This window comes from Manduca sexta, chromosome 7 (genome assembly GCF_014839805.1).
Source record: "Manduca sexta isolate Smith_Timp_Sample1 chromosome 7, JHU_Msex_v1.0, whole genome shotgun sequence".
NCBI lineage: Eukaryota > Metazoa > Arthropoda > Insecta > Lepidoptera > Sphingidae > Manduca > Manduca sexta.
The window spans coordinates 9,103,061-9,109,060 of record NC_051121.1 but is presented as its reverse complement, the minus strand read 5'-3'; positions in this window follow the sequence as shown (position 1 = coordinate 9,109,060).

Genomic DNA, 6,000 nt, shown 5'->3' with positions numbered 1-6,000 from the left:
TCTAACTTATGCTATATAGAGAAGGTATTCAGTTAGTTGTTACAATCTTTCATAGCCTGTTTGTATCAAATTTACGAATCAATATAATAAATTGTCAGAGAATAAAATCAGGAATAGATATTAGATATCAGTTTAGAAACGTATAATATTGTCTTCATAAAAATAAAATTATAACAAAATCAATTCAGCAATTCAGTCATCTCTTGATAATAACAATTTGGACAACCAATTCCTCAAAAACATACTTAACAAATATAATAACATTTCTTCTGATTCCTACAGAAAAACTTAGTGAAAAACTATCAAAAATTAAAGTCTATAGAAGGAAGTAAATCGTTCCTTTCATAACTCTGGACAATCGGAAATATAATTCTGTGCGTTCAGCACGTGGTATGAATAATGGCCGCTGTACCGCGACGGGAATCGCTGTCAAATCAACCATCCAAACGCTATCAGAACCTCATTTCTTCTTAAGCCATCCCTTCCGAGAAGATCGCGTAAACTGTGGAGATTTTAAAAATGGAATAATCATTTTTTTTTATAGTGGCCAGTTTTTGCATGAATTCTAAAATAGTTATAGGAAACCCAGTATGTAGGTTGCAGACCACAAATTAAGCTGCGTTGGTTTAATTTAGCTCGCTTAGCTGATAAAATTACACATAGAACAAAGGTAAGTTTACATACTTTGCGGTCTGAACACAAGTATAAAACAATAACTAATTCAACTTTGCTTTTACTCTGCAAATGGCATAAGAATTGCAACAATGCAAAAGGCGTTATTAAGATAAAAGTAGCAACCAAATAAACATCATAAAGTAATAAATCCTAGTAAGTAGTTACCATAATTTCAATGGTTCCACATTTTCATCAGTGATGCTAGTCAAATGTCAAATAATTATTCCAGCCAGTAGTCATTTTGTAGAGTTATTTTCTTATTTGCTAAATAGTAATTTTACATTTAACACGTTCAAACAAGGTTATTTTTCAAAGACATTTTAAAATTAAATCCTAGTAATGGTTGTAAGATGGACTGATGAAATAAAGAATATAGCGGGTGGAGGCTGGACAACAATAGCAAAGGACAGAGTAAAGTGGAAGGAGATGGAGGAGGCCTTTGCCTATAAGAGGCATACAGACAAGGCTGTCGATGGAAATTAACGAGAAATAATTCTAACGCAATTATTTTATTTTTATTTCAATTACTAACTAACTTACCTAACCTATACTATGGGTTAATACGTGTCACTTTTGTTACTATATGCATTGTCTGATTAAAGGCTTTATTATTATTATTATTATTATAATGGTTGTAAATATTTTTTCTTTAGAGAGTATAAAATTACTTAAAAAGTAATTGAAATTACTTCTGGTATGTAACCAAGTTTTATACGGAATGAAACACGTTCTTCATCCTAAGAGCAAACAGGATGAAAATAGTAAAAAATATTTTGTTTTTTCCTTAGTCTATCTACTTACAGACGCTAAACCTTTCCTATAAATTTCGATACCATTTCATAATAACCCGGTATGTTTTAAAGTGAAATTGAATATTTTTATAAAATTAGTAGCCATTTTATTGAATCCAATTTTAGCACTACAGTACAGTGCTGTGTTTTTGACTTAAATCATTACACAAACCAACCCGACCAACCAACCGCACCAACCCGCACTAGGCCAGCGTGGTGGACTAAGGCCTAATCCCTCTCAGTAGTAGAGGAGGCCCGTGCTCAGCAGTGGGCTGATATTATTATTATTATTATTACACAGCTCATGCTAAGGCTTTAGAGGGAGGCGAACCGGGTAACCGCCCAGGGCCTCGCGCCTACAGGGGCCTCGCGCGCGGTGCTTTGGAGGACTTTTTTTACGATCTTACCAAGCAAACTGTTAAAATCGGGGAATTTTCTTGCGCCGTCCGGGGCAATGCGTTATATTTTTAATTTCACTTGGAGCCTCGCGTCCACTAAGGCCGCCACGACGTATTTTAGATTTAAGTACTTATGTTCATTATGTTTTTTTGGTTTCAATTGTTCACTGCTGCGCAAATAAAAGTTTTTTCTTTCTTCTTCTTTCATTACCCAAGTCTGTAGTGTTCGTGGTCGCACATACAATTTCCTTCACGACAGGATCTTGGTATATTCGCTTAGAAATATAATTTAATCCGCACACAATAGCCGCATTGGGAGCCATCTCGCGTAAACGCCAACAAAGGTTTTCCCTTAAAAAGAAATCCTTGCTTATTGGGAATAGTTGATATCCTGATATTCGTATATTTATATAGTATAACTAGATTATTTATCCGACAAATCGGGTATAAACGACAAAAGCCAAACGTATTATCACAAGAGTATATCAAGAGTCGATTTTTTTTGTGCAAATTATAACCAACTTATATGCTCCTAAATAAGGTACAAATTAAAAAATACTGTTAAAATAATTCTACAATATATAAATTTAAAAAAATCTACATTTCCGCTAATTCATTTTACATTTTAACTCATTATAATGTGACCTACGGTAATACGATTTATTATGAAACCCTAATACAATTTCCAAGATATAAAGTCAAAGAGTGGAGGCCGCGTCCCCCGCGCCCCGCACGTCCCCGCGTCGGTGTCGCAATAAACTTAATTACAGTAATACCAACCTCAGTACGTGATGCCTTTGGATAGGGTGCTTACGACTTTAGATGTAAAAAGATATCTTTTGTGTATTTTTTTTATGAATTAAATACTCTTTTTTTTGTTTTTTCTTGTCTAAATTAACTTAAGCGGGTTCAGTTTAGTCAAACTGATTATAGAAGAAAATTTTAGTTTCATTGATGATGTGTTTATTTTGTTTGGGGGTGGCCACGTATTTTTTTTTTAATTAACGAATTTGATAAATTAGTTATTCAATCGAGAACTAATTTCAAAGAGTGTAGTACACGTTTTTAATATTTATTTATAACTAATCATAGAAAAACGAATATATTAAATAATTTAGAAAAAATTATATGTATAATGAATCACAAAATTACAAATCTTCTGTTTGTAATTATTTAAGAAGCAAAATAAAAATAAACCAAAATAAATTGTTAGGTATTCCAAATTCAAAATTTACACACGGAATAAAACACATTTAATTTCAGAATACAGCGAGAACGTATTAGTCTGAAGGCAATTAGTTGCTAATTACGGAATGCAGGCGTGCGTAAGTAATAAGCCCAGGTCTACGCGAGCTGGATTGTACCGTTTTTGTGTCGGATACACATACAAAAAAATCGCGTACCTACGTCATTTGCTTTTCTAATTAGGTTCACAGAATTTATATTTCTGGCGTCGGATTTTGGTGTATACCTTAATTCCTTTTCTAAAATAAAATTAAGTGCTGGAATTTAAAAGTGATGTAATATGCTACAATTACGGAAACCAGTTATATAATTTGCATATTTATAAAAGGATAACCTGAAAGAATTAGAAACTTAACCAAATCGGCATTTCAATAAAATAAAGTTTTTATAGAACATCATGCAAGAAATATATTTGTTATTTCATCAATATCTTCTATAAATGTTTAAACAGGTATTACAGCGACCAGAAAAAGAAATTATATAGGGACGTAAGTCGTAGTTCATTAACTGATTACAATTTTCTTTTTATTTTTACCGACTTCAGTTTGTATGTTGTTTTAGTTATTTGCTCTGATAACTTTGTATTTATACTTAGTACGAATTGTAATCTGCAATTACATTAATTATGTAGATTGTAAAAGTAACTATATAGACCATTAGTTTTATGATAGTATTATTTAAAGTAAGATTCGGTGCTGTCTGTCTGCTGTTGCCTGTACCTTTCCGGCATAGATATAAAATATTCATAATTCATATAAATGATTACCTATAAAGAAAACTTTATTTCTAAAGAAGGAATTGAAAATCATGATTCTCATTTTATCAGTCAACACATAACCACTACTAACAACATATAACGGCGAATTATCAAAAAAAAATAATTTATAATCATACAATTAACAAAAATCGTAAACCCAAAAACACCATTCCCCAAATTACTCATAACCAAACGTTTTCGAGTATCAAACATTTCCAAAACATATAACGGCGTCAAATTGCTCATCTGCTATGCATCAGGCTGACACCAATGCAATTACGATGCAGCTCAGATAGCGATCGGTTGATGAGAAATTTGTCGCCCGGCCACTCGGAAATATTGCGATCGCTACTTACGTGGACTATTGGATTTGCTGAGCGATTTTAAAATATCCAGTTTGACCTGATTGGTTTTGATTAGGGCTTGTTGCTGAACGCTGCGGTGTTTTGTAACAGTGCAGTGTTAGTGTTTAATTTAACCTTTTTGGGTTTTTGTATTTAGTTTGATTGGATTTATTGATATAGGTTTGGATTAGTGTTTGTAGTTGTGGGGTATGTTTTTGTTAACAGTACAGTGTGTCGGTGAGTAGTTTAATCAAACCTTTTAGTTTTTTTTCTGGTGTATTCTAACATAAGTGAATATTATTTCTCTGTCAATTTCATGTATTGACAGGGAAATATTTTATATAATTACTAACATAATTATTCTTGGATATATCAGTTACGATAATAAACTGTGATATGTTTAAAAATATTGAAGTATCTAGCCAAGTAACATGCTCGCTGTTGAATATAATTATGTAAGAAATAGGAAATTAGATACGGCAAATTATACTAAAACAAATCAAACACATATCACGCCTTTATCTCCGAAGGGGTTGGCAGAGGTGCAACCAGGTCACCCATTTTTATTTCTTTTCTGTCACCGAGGCATTCAAGTCTACTTATCAATACTATATCACATACATTATACAATCGTGTCTGTCCGTTTCAAGGGTAGATAGGGAGGTAGCATCAATCATATCATAAAAAACATCATATCCCCTAAAAGTGGACATATAAAACTGACAATCGTTACAAAAATATTTAAACATGTAACCATTTTAACTCGAAGTTAATAGGGAAAATACTAATAATCCTCAAATAACTTGTTGGAGGCAAGTCGTGGTTGCGCCATCTATCTCGCGCTTCATTAGTTCGTTAGCAGCGCCTGATTAAGAACAGAGCACACTTGTGTAAAGCGATATGTTTATAAGTTTTACTTACGTAATTTACTTACGACAAAATAATATATTTTTCAAACAGCGATGACTTAGTTACAAGTGGAATCGTATGTTGTGAAGGTATGTTATTGAAAATAGAGGACAAGTTTGACTTTTCCAAGTTACGTCTGTATTTTTTTGTTAATTATTGTCGCTTTACTGTAAAAAAAACCTACGCACCTAAGAATCTTCATGCCCTTAGTAGTAAAGCGGCTCGTGCCTAACTGTGAGACGGTGTAATATCATACAGGACTAATATCATTATCATTTTACATGTAAATATTGTTGAGGTTTGCATAGCCAAATACAAAGCCTTTTTAATAATGTTATGTAAACTGGCCGTGTAACAGTATGTATCTTTTGAATTATTGTATTTGGAATGAAATAACAATGTACTGTTACTAAGCAATGTGTGCTAGTCTAATACGGTTGTCTAATGTGTTCACTCTATTAAAAATATAAGTTCCTATTTTACGGAAAACCTGGTTTACTTTCCACATTTACTCTGTAAGGGCGACTCGAAGCCCAACAAATATTAGGTGGGTAACTATTATAATACATCTCAAATTTAAGGGTCATAGCCGATGTAAGCTTGGTATTCAAGTGACATTTTCACCCTTTATACGAGCCTATATCTGCTCTAGTGTAACAACACCCTTACCTTAACGAAGCCCTGCTAAATGACGTAGCACTACTTATATCCTACTAAATGCTAACCAAAAGCTATTTATCTAGAAGCCAACCCCGGGATCAAACCGAAACAATCTATCCTTTGGGCTAATCGACCGTGTCTAACCGTTAATAAATGGAGCTCAAAATTTAACCTTTTTTCGGGCAAGCTAATGGCGCTTAAATAATTAGCAGCCTTTTTAT